Here is a 14219-nt window from a genome sequence, read left to right on the forward strand (position 1 = left end):
AAATGCAATTCTGATGTTCAGAGAGGCTCTGACTAAGTAGATAATACAGCCGCATTTTTCAAAGGGCCTGCCATGGCTTTTTATCCTCCACAGCATCTAATACCTGTCAAACATTTTAGATTAAAATGAGTATGAAAAACACAGCCTCACTCAGCACTTCCTTTGCTCTGCAGACAAGGGACTGGGATGAAAATCAGCCTTGGGGTTGAAAGTCCATACCGGATACCCCCAACACTGTGTATTAAGCATCTACTAGGTTCAGAAATAGTATATTAGAAATAGCATTGGCTTTGGAGTTGGGCATGCCACTGACCTGATATTGACCTTGGGAAGTCACTTCAGCTCTATGAATTTCAATTTCCTCACTTTGAGACTGGGAATAATAATCCTTACTCCCTTGACCATGGGTTATAATGAAGATCAAACAAAATCACATGCATAAGAACTCTGATACATTTTAGGCACTCAACGGAGAGCTGCCCATCTCCTTCATGTTCCTGGTTTTGCCCTAAGGTTAGCTGAAGAAGTCTCCTTCTCAGGACTTATACTCTTGTTTTTGCCTGGGCTTCCTTTCTACTTCTTTATTCCCTTCAAGCAACTGGGAAATACCAGAGTTTCTCCTGACCTTATTTCCAGTTTTTACTGCTTCATTTTGGTCTCCCCTTTGCTGCTAATTAGGAGGTAAGTCATCCACACAGTATTTGTACAACACAATCAAATGAGCATGTCCTGTCATCGTGGAGAATCTGTATTATTTAACTGATGCCAATCCTCCAATAATGAGAAAGTTTCATGTTCCATATGAAAACAAATCTCGGGTCATTAGCATCCTCTTGTCATCAGTGTGCTCCAACAGCTTGGCTGAATGGCCTGGGCCAGGGATTGGCAGCTCTCCAAGGCCTCAATCCATTGGGAGCTCAGGCCTGTTAGTAGTCTGAAAGGAAATAACTAAAGAAAGAGGGAAAACTCTCAGCACTTTTCATTTCATACCATAGGAGTGGCCTGACACTCAGCACCCTCTGTGCAGAAAGCCCCCAAACACTTTCTTGTCATTCTCACTTTCCCATTTAACTTTCTTTGGTCTATTGTGAATTCAGTGCAGGACTTGGGAATGTCTCCTTCCTTCTCTTTGTCTCAACCTTCTCTGTTGAATTGAGTAATGCCTGGGAGAGCTAGGAGGAACTCTGGAATCGACTAGATTTGTATTCTTTGATTGTTTTCACCCCTGTCCCCACGACTACCACCACCACCAAAAAAAAAAAAAAATCTTTCCAGGTAATGTCCAACCTAGATAGCATATTCAAAAACAGAGACATTACTTTGCCAACAAAGGTCTGTCTAGTCAAGGCTATGGTTTTTCCTGTGGTCATGTATGGATGTGAGAGTTGGACTGTGAAGAAGGCTGAGCACCGAAGAATTGATGCTTTTGAACTGTGGTATTGGAGAAGACTCTTGAGAGTCCCTTGGACTGCAAGGAGATCTAACCAGTCCATTCTGAAGGAGATCAGCCCTGGGATTTCTTTGGAAGGAATGATGCTAAAGCTGAAACTCCAGTACTTTGGCCACCTCATGCAAAGAGTTGACTCATTGGAAAAGACCCTGATGCTGGGAGGGATTGGGAGCAGGAGGAGAAGGGGACGACACAGGATGAGATGGCTGGATGGCATCACTGACTCGATGGACATGAGTCTGAGTGAACTCCGGGAGTTGGTGATGGACAGGGAGGCCTGGTGTGCTGCGATTCATGGGGTCGCAAAGAGTCGGACACGACTGAGTAACTGAACTGAACTGAACTGAAAAGGGGTTCTACACTGAATTCCAATTTGATGGGGATGAGGAGGGGGGCTCACCACACCAATGAGTGTTTCCCAGACACTAGTTGGGCATTCTACAATTCGTCTCAGTTTTGACACTATCTACCCAAAGATAGTGTCAGATTCCACAGGTTAAGGACTCAGTCTCCAAGGCTACCCCACCCCTTCAGACGGCAGTCACAAGCGCAGATTATCACTTGTGCTTCTGACTGAGCAGTTGTAGATTTGAGGTTCCAGTGAATCCCTCCTTGGATTTGCTTAATTTGCTAGAGTGGCTCACAGAACTCAGAGAAATATTTTACTTCCTAGATCACCAGTGTATTATAAAAGAATATAATTAAGGAACAGCCACATGGAAAAGAGCATAGAGTGTGGTATTGGAAGAGGGGCCACCCTCCCAGCACCTCCTAGTGTTCTCCAACCTGGAAGCTCTCCAAACCTAGTCCTTTTGGATTTTTATGGAGGATTCATTACATAGGTATGATTGGTTCATTCCTTAGCCATTGATAGTTGGTTCAGTCTCCAGCCCCTCTCTCATCCCCAGAAATCAGGGGGGATTCCAACTCTCTCTCATGGTTGGTTCCCCTGACAATCAGCCCCCATCTTCAGGTGCTTTCCAAAAGTCATCTCATTAACATAAACCCAGTTATGGTGCAAAGGGTCTTGTTATGAATAACGAGACACTCATTTCACCTTCATAGCTCTGAAGTGGTTTCAGGAACTGAGGACAAGAGACCAAATTCATGACAAAAGACATCCCCATTGCTCTTATTACTCATGAAATTACAAGGGTTTGGGGAGCTATGAGCCAGAACTGTGGACAAAGAACAAATTCATATGAGAAATGTATTTTGGTCCTCTGAATGACCAAATATAATTTTCTTATAAATCACAATATTGCAGTTCCTTAAACAACAGCAACAAAGGGATATTGGGAAGCTTTCAAGTGCAATGGGAGGCTGGAGACAAGGCTAGGAAACAGAAAGCAACCAGGATGGAAACAATTAGAGCTGAGTGCTGCTGCTTGCATGGATGAATTTCAATCATGTATATTTTGTCTTCACTTCACTCTGCTTAAGATTGAAAGTGCTGGGATTTAGAATCTAGTTGTCTCTATTTAGGTCACCTGCTGGCCTTTTGAATTTGGAACAAGGGTAGAGCAGAAGCAACCTCCAGGAGCCTTTTTGACTTTCATCATGGGAAGGCAGGCTTCCCTGATTACCTCTGCAACTTCAAATATCCTGCCCAAACTATTCTGTTTATTGACCCATTTGTTTAGTCACTAAGTTGTGTCCAACTACTTGTGACTCCATGGACTGTAGCCCACCAGGCTTCTCTGCCATTGGATTTCCCAGGCAGGAATACTGGAATGGGTAGCCATTCCCTTCTCCAGGGGATCTTCCCAACCCAGGGATTGAACCCACCATCTCCTGCATTGGCAGGCGGATTCTTTACTGTTGAGCCACCAGGGAAACCCTTATTGACCCATTAACAACTTACAAATCTCTTAGTTTCATATTTTGTAACCTGGGAAGCTGGAGTCACATCCTTCCTTTCCTTTTCATCTCCTTACTACCTTCCTCCAGCTTTTATCTTCTTGTTCCTTTATTTTCCCTATTCCCAAGTTTGATAAAGTGTATGTTTTATTTTGCAACCATGCTTGTTTTCTATACTTTTTCTATAAATTTTAAATTCATTTTTAAATTTTAAAGAAATTTAATGTTTATTATTTTTATTTAACTATTTTGTTTATACATCAGTTGATGTCTCGTTAGTTGTTTTAGTTGTCTAAAGCTCATTTTCTAGTAGATTCTTTAGGAAAGACTCATGGGGATAATACCCCCTGATTTGTTGCATATTGACAACAATTTGTGCCCCTCTTTTCTTAAAAGTCAGTTTTGCTAGATAAAGAGTAGTTGGTGCCCACTTTTCTTTCCTAGATATCTTAAAATTATTATTCCATTTTCTTCTGGCATAAAGTCTGATCACATATTTTTTTCATTTATAAGTTAAATGCTCTTTTTTCCCTCTACATGTCCAAGGGATTTTTCTTTTCCTTTAAAGTCCATTATTTTCACTAACATGTGCCTTGGTGTTGTTAGTTTGGGGTCACTATTCCAAGATATGCAGTGCACACTTTCAATATGTAATTTTAAAACAATTTTTAATCAAGAAAGGTTTATCCATTGTATTTACAGTATTCTGTTGCTTTGGCCTTCGTCAGCAATTTTTATTATGTATGTATTCACTATCCTTTCCTATAATCAATATTTATCATTTTTGTCTCTCAAACTCATTTTATCTCCATTTATTTCTAAGTTATTAAAATCTAATTTACCTTCTTTAATGTTTTAAAAGGCATCGTTGTGTTTTTTCACCCCTTTATTCCCTCTAGTTAGTCTTTATTTTTTGAATGTTTCTTTCTTGTTTATAATTCCTTTCTGAGTTCGGTTGCCTCCTTTCTGAGTGTTTTAAATTCTGATTTATATTGTTCTTTCACATACTGTATGATTTAATTAATATCTTGTAGTTTCTTTGAAATCATAAGTTTGAGTTTTATCCTGTTTTGTGAGCAGATCGTTCTGGCATACTTTCATCGTCTGTGGGATGTTATGTCTCCGACTTTGTTTTTCTTTTAACAACTTTGTATTTGGCCTTGATAAACCTTGATTGTCTGTTTTTAAGGGAAATTGATTTTATGTTATTTGGTGTAGTGTTCACAAACATCATGGCTTGCTTTCTGAGATTGCTGGCTTTCTCCTCTCCCCTACTTTATTCTGCACCTTCTCTTTGCTTTGTCTCTGTTGTCCCTCTCCTGCTCAATTTTGATTCCATTACCATTAATTTCTCCTCATTGTGGGGCTCAAAGGAAGCCATGGGCTGATCGGTTTTCAGTTTTGACAGTTCATAAGGGCTAGAGTGCTTCTATCCCTTCTTCAGTGGTATGATTTCATCTATGAAGGCCTGGGTTGCCTGGTCATGCTTCAGGCCTACAGTGCTATCTTAGGAATTTCCTTCAATACACTCTTTGGGGTAGGCTCAATATCTTATTTTTTATGATTTATTCTTATTTTGCTGGATTACCTCTGTAGGGAATGCTTTAAGAAAGGGAGTTAGGAAGATGTGCTTTCTGAGTCCTTATATGTTAAAAAAAAAAAAGTCTTTATTTTACTATGTTCTGTTCAGTTCAGTTCAGTTCAGTCGGTCAGTCATGTCTGACTCTTTGCAACCCCATGAACCGCAGCACACCAGGCCTCCCTGTCCATCACCAACTCCTGGAGTCCACCCAAACCCATGTCCATTGTGTTGGTGATGCCATCCAACCATCTCATCCTCTGTCGTCCACTTCTCCTGCCCTCAATCTTTCCCAGCATCAGGGTCTTTTCCAAGGAGTCAGATCTTTGCATCAGGTTGCCAAAGTATTGGAGTTTCAGCTTCAACGTCAGTCCTTCCAATGAACACCCAGGACTGATCTCTTTTAGAATGGACTGGTTGGATCTCCTTGCAGTTCAAGGGACTCTCAAGAGTCTTCTTCAACACCACAGTTCAAAAGCATCAATTCTTTGGTGCTCAGCTTTCTTTATAGTCCAATTCTCACATCCATACATAGTCTACTATGAGGTTTGATTAATAGTTTCAGTGATATAAAATTAATAGTTTTCCTTATAACTTGGTCTATATTTCCTGATTGTATTCTAGTTTCCAATATTGTTTATGGGAATTCTGATAGCAGTCTGATTCTTATTCCTTTACAGGTGACCAATTTTGAATCTCTAAAAGTCTTTAGGATTTTCCCTTTATCCTTGTTGTTCTGAATTTCTCAGTAATGTATGTGTGTGACAGAGAGAAAACAAATCATTCTTCATTATTTTTTTGAGGACTGGATGGCCCTTTTCATCTGAAGACTTATGTCCTTCCACTCTGGAAGAAATTGTCATCTACTGTTTTCAGGGACAATTTCCTTTCTTTCATTTTTATCTATACTTTTATTCTGGAACTTTTATCAGTTAGCTGTTGGGCCTCTTGGTGTTAGTTTTTAAAAATCAATCTTACTGAACTATTGTTAAGTAACAATAATGTGCACTTAAGTGTGCATATACCCATGTTACCACCACCACAATCAAGATATAGAATAGATTCATCATCACAAAATTTTTTTCATGATTTTTTGCAGTTATTCCTCCCAGCTGGGGTCAACAGATGCTCTGCTTTCTGTCACTATAGATTACTTTGAACTGTTCTGCAACATAAATAGGATTATACCTGGCTTCTTTTGCTCAACCTGATATTTTTTGAAATTTATCCATGTTGTACTTACCATCATTATTTGTAGGTTACATTCCCTTGTACAGATATACCAAATTTACTTGGATCTATATTTTATATCAGAGTTTAGCAATTCAGCATATATGCTCTGTAGTTCATGATCTTTGCCCTCTGGTGTCACACTTGTGGTCATGTTCTACTACTTGGCAAAAGAGACTTTGAAGTATTGCTAAACCAATCTTAAGATAAAAAGAATATTCTGCATTTTCTGGTGGGCCCACTGTAATCACATGAAAAGCATAAGAGGGGCTTAGACTCCATGTGCCTTTGCTGGCTTTGAAGATGAAGGGAACCATGGGCCAAGGAATGTGGGCAGCCTCTCAAAGGTGAAAATGATCCCAGGCTGACAGTGAACAAGAAAATGGGAACTTCAGTCCTATAACCTCTTTAGTCCTATAACCTCTTTAGTCCTATAACCTCAAGAAACTGGATTCTGTCAATACCTGAATGATCTTGGAAACAGATTATTCCTAGAGCTTCCCAATAATAGCCCAGCTGACCAACAACTTGATTTCAATGTTCTAAGACCCTAAGCAGTGGACCCATTTGAGCCTGCCTGGACTTCTCACCTATAGAACTTCGAGTGTGTAAAGCCATGGAGTTTGTGGTGATTTGTTACAATATCAGTAGAACACTAGCATAGAGCCAGACTTTCCAGATTCAAATCCTGGCTCCGCTACCTCGCAGCTATGTGACCTCACTGGTGAACTACAACACTTTGGATGATTATTTGAGTATGGATGTCTTCTCAGCCCTCAAACTCAGTCTCAAAGTACGTTTGCCTGTGCTTTCAAGTCTGTCTTTTCCCTTGACTTTTTCTTTCTGTGAAATAATTGTTTTCCAAGTGCCACTGAAAGAAATTCTGGCATTGTTTTTGCCTCATGCTTTTCTCATTTCCTGTATCCAGTTATACATCAGGCCCTACTACGTCTCCCTGCACAGTGAGTTTTTTTTGTTGTTGTTGTTTAAAAAAAAAAACAAACCCATTGTTTTATTTTCACCCCTACTGCCTCTGCCTTAGTACAGCCTCTCATATTGTCTCACGTGGATCATTGTTGCCTCTGCCTGTAATCTCAACCTCTTTAATTCAACACTCCAGACAGCCATGAGTGCCTTCTTGTCTAAATATCACTCTCATCATGCTACTGCCTTATTTAAAACCAACTAGCCAACTAACCAAACAACCAAACAACCTAAAAACATCTTCTTTAGTTCCCAAAAGCTTCAGTACAAGTAAAAGTCAACTACTTATCCTGCCAGTCAGTCCTCCAGTCTGGTCCCTGTCTTCCTTTCAAACTTTGTATTGTGTCTCTCCCCATAGGTACCCTTTCATTCAAGCCAAATGGTGCATTTGACATCCCTCTACTGATGATGTTTATATGACCTGAAATACAATTCTTTCACATTTTCTTACCATTTATTAATATTTTTTCCATCCATTATAGTCCAGTTTGATTTTCATTTGCTCCATCCCAGAAGGATGCTAAGAATACAATACTAAAATTGAAAAGCCTTTTCATCCATCTCTTCCAAAAATTATCTATATCATCTTATAGAATCTCGTAATGCTGACCTGAAAATTCTCTGAAATATTCTTTAACTCAATTTATTCACTGTTCAGGAAAGTAAGGTCCAGTGAGAAAAAGTGTTCTATAACAGTGACATACTGAGTGGATGACTCAGAAGTGAGTCTAGGATCTAGATTTCTGTCATCTCAAGCCAAGCCACTGTCCACTCCCCCTGTTCATTGCACTGTACTTTATCCTATGATTCTTATACGTTGCTGTCTTAGAATACAGATTTTTCAGTTGGTTCCCACATCCTTGATTAGTACTGAGTTTCAGAAAGACAGGTGATTGATATTTCTCCTACTTCTTTGAATTCCCCATAGCACATAATCCATTGCTTTGGACACAACAGGCATTAACCAAATATGTATTGATTGAATAAGATATGATGCATCAAAACCTGACATAAGCTATAAATTCTCATTGTCTCATTACCATATTCTATCAATTAAAATTAGTAGTGGCCTTGCGTCCCTGAACAGTTACAATGACAAAGCATGATATTCCAAAATAGTTGGGTAAACTAGATGGCCTAATGTAAATTTCATAAAGTCTTTGAAGGGCAGAGCTGGAACTGCTCTTGAAGGTCTTTTGACATAATAGTCCCCTTTATTCCCCGTATTTTATTGATGGGAAAATTGAAATTCACAGAGGAACAAACAGGACTTGCCCAAATGTTGTTGTTGATGTTCAGTTGCTTAATTGTGTCTGACTCTTTGCAACCCCAGGGAGTGCAGCACGCCAGGCTTCCTTGTCCTTCAGCATCTCCCAGAGCTTGCTCAAATTCATGTCCTTTGAGATGGTGATGCCATCTAACTGTCTCATCTTCTGATGTCCCCTTCTCCTCCTGCCTTCAATCTTTCCCAGCATCAGGGTCTTTTCTAATGAGTCAGCTCTTCGCCTCAGGTGGCCAAAGTATTGGAGCTTCAGCTTTAGTATCAGTCCTTCCAATGAATATTCAGGAGTGATTTCCTTTAGGATTCACTGGTGTGATCTCCTTGCACTCCAATGGACTCTCAAGAGTCTTCTCCAACACCACAGCTCAAAAGCATCAATTCTTCAGTGCTCAGCCTTCTTTATGATCGAACTCTCACATCCATACATGACTACTGGAAAAAACATAGATTTGACTACATGGACCTTTGTTGGTAAAATAATGTCTTTGTTTTTTAACATGCTGTCTAGATTGATCATAGCTTTCCTTCCAAGGAACAAGCATCTTTTAATTTCATGGCTGCAATCACCATCCACCATCCACAGTGATTTTGGAGCCCAGAAAAATAAAGTCTGTCATTGTTTCCATCGTTTCCCCATCTATTTTCCATGAAGTGTTGGGACCGGATGCCATGATCTTTGTTTTCTTTTTTTTTTTTTTTAATATAAATTTATTTTAATTGGAGGCTAATTACTTTACAATATTGTATTGGTTTTGCCATACATCAACATGAATCCACTACAGGTGTACACATGTTCCCTATCCTGGACCCCCCTCCCAACTCCCTCCCAGTACCATCCCTCTGGGTCATCCCAGTGCACCAGCCCCGAGCACCCTGTATCATGCATCGAACCTGGACTGGTGATTCGTTTCACATATGATATTACACATGTTTCAATGCCATTCTCCCAAATCATCCCACCACCCTCGCCCTCTCCCACAGGGTCCAAAAGACTGTTCTATACATCTGTGTCTCTTTTGCTATCTCACATACAGGTTTATCGTTACCATCTTTCTAAATTCCATATATATGCATTAGTATACTGTATTGGTGTTTTTCTTTCTGGCTTACTTCACTCTGTATAATAGGCTCCAGTTTCATCCACCTCATTAGAACTGATTCAAATGTATTCTTTTTAACGGCTGAGTAATATTCCATTGTGTATATGTACCACAGCTTTCTTATCCATTCGTCTGCTGAAGGACATCTAGGTTGCTTCCATGTCCTGGCTATTATAAACAGTGCTGCGATGAACATTGGGGTACACGTGTCTCTTTCAATTCTGGTTTCCTCGGTGTGTATGACCAGCAGTGGGATTGCTGGGTCATATGGCAGTTCTATTTCCAGTTTTTTAAGGAATCGCCACACTGTTCTCCATAGTGGCTGTACTAGTTTGCATTCCCACCAACAGTGTAAGAGGGTTCCCTTTTCTCTGCACCCTCTCCAGCTTTTATTGCTTATAGACTTTTGGATCGCAGCCATTCTGACTGGCGTGAAATGGTGCCTCATTGTGGTTTTGATTTGCATTTCTCTGATAATGAGTGATGTTGAGCATCTTTTCATGTGTTTGTTAGCCATCTGTATGTCTTCTTTGGAGAAATGTCTGTTTAGTTTTTGGCCCATTTTTTGATTGGGTCGTTTATTTTTCTGGAATTGAGCTGCAGGAGTTGCTTGTATATTTTTGAGATTAATTCTTTGTCAGTTGCTTCATTTGTTATTATTTTCTCCCATTCTGAAGGCTGTTTTTTCACCTTGCTTATAGTTTCCTTTGTTGTACAGAAGCTTTTAATTTTAATTAGGTCCCATTTGTTTATTTTTGCTTTTATTTCCAATATTCTGGGATGTGGGTCATAGAGGATCCTGCTGTGATTTATATCAGAGAGTGTTTTGCCTATGTTCTCCTCTAGGAGTTTTATAGTTTCTGGTCTTACATTTAGATCTTTAATCCATTTTGAGTTTATCATGATCTTTGTTTTCTGAATGTTGAGCTTTAAGCCAACTTTTTCACTCACCTCTTTCATTTTCATCAAGAGGTTCTTTAGTTCTTCATTTTCTGCCATAAGGGTGGTGTCATCTGCATATCTGAAGTTATTGATATTTCTCCCAGCAATCTTGATTCCAGCTTGTGCTTCATCCAGTCCAGTGTTTCTCATGATGTACTCTGCATATAAGTTAAATAAGCAGGGTGACAATATACTGCCTTGACGTACTCCTTTTCCTATTTGGAACCAGTCTGTTGTTCCATGTCCAGTTCTAACTGTTGCTTCCTGACCTGCATACAGATTTCTCAAGAGGCAGATCAGGTGGTCTGGTATTCCCATGTCTTTCAGAATTTTCCACAGTTTATTGTGATCCACATAGTCAAAGGCTTTGGCATGGTCAATAAAGCAGAAATAGATGTTTTTCTGGAACTCTCTTGCTTTTTCGATGATCCAGCAGATGTTGGCAATTTGATCTCTGGTTCTTCTGCCTTTTCTAAAACCAGCTTGAACATCTGGAAGTTCACAATTCACGTATTGTTGAAGCCTGGCTTTGAGAATTTTGAGCATTACTCTGCTAGCATGTGAGATGAGTGCAATTGTGTGGTAGTTTGAGCATTCTTTGGCATTGCCTTTCTTAGGGATTGGAATGAAAACTGACCTTTTCCAGTCCTGTGGCCACTGCTGAGTTTTCCAAATTTGCTGGCATATTGAGTGTAGCACTTTCACAGCATCTTCTTTTAGGATTTGAAATAGCTCAACTGGAATTCCATCACCTCCCCTAGCTTTGTTCATAGTGATGCTTTCTAAGGCCCACTTGACTTCACATTCCACCAAAGTAAGAATCAGCAAATGTAGAGAAGATTATTTTGAGGATAAGTTGCACCAGCCCCTTGAGTAATTGTGGCCACAGGGACAGAGATTCTAGGGGACTGCTGTGACCTCCAGGTAGAGTTCAGACAGGGCAAAGCTGGATATATGGACACCAGGGACATTTAACAAAAGTCATGGGAGGTGAGGTCTGATGGGAAGCATAGGAGGCAAGAGGAAGGAACCCATGACATGGAGTCCAGAGTTCATACGTGTGAAGTGCTCAGATATCCAAATAAGTGGTAGAAGGAAAGTGCCATTTACTGAACAGCTTCTGTACATAACAAAGTACCACAGACACAGTGGTTTAAAATCAATATGCTTTTATTATCTCACAGTTCTGTGAGTTGAATATAGAGATGGCTTAACTGGACTCTTTGTTCAAAGTCTCACAGACTACTGTAAGGGTGTTACCAGGGCTGTGGTCCTGTCTGAGGCTTGGAGTCCTCTTCCAAGCATAATATGAAGTTGTTGGAAGCATTCATTACCTTGAAACTTGCTCAAGGTCAGCAGGAGAGAGACTTCTATAACTGATCTCCATTCTCTCCTATAAAAGGCTCACTTGAGTATCTCAGACCTACCTAAAATAATCTTTCTTTTGATTAAGTCACAGTCAAACTAACTAGGGATTTTATTACATCTGTGAAGTCCCTTCATCTTCACCATACAACATAATCTGACATAGATGTGACATCCAACATATTCATGGTTTCTGCTCACATGTAAGGGAAAGGATTATACACCAGGAGACAGGAACACTGAGGATGATTTTTAGAATTTTGTCTACCAGAGTCTGCCCTCTGGCCTCCAATGACTCACTTCCCTTCTAAGTACAAATAAATTCACAATGTTCCCAGGAGTCTTATCCCATTATAGCATGAACTCAAAATCCAAAATCTCATTTAAAGCTCATCAGCTAAAAGATCCAAATCTCGTCATCTAAATGATCTCTGTCAGGTACAAATGAGGCTTTCTCTCCATCTTTTAAGCTCTTTACATGCACTATTATACTTAATTCTGAAGACAATTCTGTGAATAAATTTTCATCATCCCCATTTTAAAGATAAGGAAACTGAGGCATGGAAAAGTTAATTAACTTGCCTCGGGCCATTTCGAGATTAACTTTCACAGTTAAAATTTGAGCCCAGTTATGTGGAATGTGATAACTGTAACTCAGTGTCTCTAGAGAAGCATGTTCTAGGACTTTCTTGGCAAGTAGGGGATCTTAAATAATTATCCACATCCCCTGTAGCCAAGCTTTGGGGGCTGTGAAGACTCTCAGACAGGAGAGCTAAGTGTCAGGTAGCATCAGTAACATTTTTAGTATGGATGAAATTCCCTGGTTAGGGTCCCACCGTGGAGATGAGAATTGGGTCACAAGAAGAGTTATGAAAATTAACGAGAAGAATGAAACAAACATTAGTAGCTCCAATTACATGATCTAAGACCCACAAAAAAATAAAATAAAAAAGGACAGGGAAATATGTGGATACTAGCTCCTGTCCTGCAATAACTTGATATATGACTTTGGGCAGATAGATTTTTCCTCCTTGAGTCTCAGTTTCTTTGTGAAATGAACATGTTGAGTGCTAGATGATCCCTCTAGGCTGATTTCAAAGGCCTGCACTGCTAACAAGAGAGGCAACCAACAATGCAGACAAATGTCATGATTTGGCATTTAGTAGAGAAAAGAGACCTGGTTATTTGAGTTCCATGACATTGTTCTTGAACAGGAAATGCTTAAGCATATGGACACAGCCTTGACCTCAGAACGTATGATAGAGCCTCCCAAAATATTGCCAGGGAGGAGCCCAGGACCTTTGAGAAACAAAGGTGTTAGTTAAGCCATTGATGACTATTATTTATACTACTATATTTCTAAAAAGCAGAGTCCTGAAGAGCATCAAAGTGAACAGAGCCACTTGAGAGGTGGATATATCTTGGAAACACCCTGGATGGGGAAGGCCAGAGGGCGCAAATGCCTGGACAGAGGAGAGGAAGCTGTGTGCACGAGGATGCAAGGTTAGATGGGGAGGAAATACTTCCCTCTCATCACTCTACTGATTAACCCAAAGTAACCATTAACACCCTGTGATTCCCTTCCCTCCACTCATGCAGCCCCACCACTTGGCTTCCCTCATTCCACAAATGCTGATTGTACAATGGTTATGTGCCAGACACTCTGGGGGGCCTATGACCATGATAAATGATGTAGTCTAGAATCATCCTATGCACTCTTTAATCATGAGGTCCATCCCTTGATCTTCCACAGAGTATATGAGATAACTATCCATCCTTTAAGGCTCAGGTCTGTGACTGCTCCCTGGTAGTCTGTGAGGAACTTGACAACAGGGTGTGAACTGTGTATCATACAGTAGGTGCTCAGTGCTGCAAAGTCTTCCTGGGACTGCCCTTGTTCGCCTGTTTCAGAATCATAATCACGATCATCACTGATTCTAGGGACTGTACTGAACACTTCATATGCACCATCGAACTTCATCCCTATGATAATTGTACAGAGTACACTGGCTATTTTAAGTACAGTTCCTACAAGAACCCCAGTCTGCGTGATTCTCAAACCTATTAAAATACCATGCTAATCCACCTCCCAGGGTAGCCAGTGATGCACTGTCTTCCTTCTCTGGCTCCTAGAAATGTTAATTTAGTTGGAAGCTAGCTATTTTCTGCTTTATTTCAGGTCAGTTCTGAAGGGGATTTGTATTTGCAAGGCCACAGCAACTGCAGGTTTGGGTGTGGAAGAAGGGGCATGGAGGAAAGCAGGGGAAATTATCGATCAGAATCCCTAGTGTCTGTGGATATGATGAAAAAGAGTCTTGAGATAAGAGAAAGAGAGAAAACAGCCAGAGACAAAATGATGACATGTGACATAGCTACAGGTTTAGGTTTGCCAAGTGCTGACTTGGAGATTGTTTTCAGGGGAGAATA

This window comes from Bubalus kerabau, chromosome X (assembly GCF_029407905.1).
Source record: "Bubalus kerabau isolate K-KA32 ecotype Philippines breed swamp buffalo chromosome X, PCC_UOA_SB_1v2, whole genome shotgun sequence".
Taxonomy (NCBI): Eukaryota; Metazoa; Chordata; class Mammalia; order Artiodactyla; family Bovidae; genus Bubalus; species Bubalus kerabau.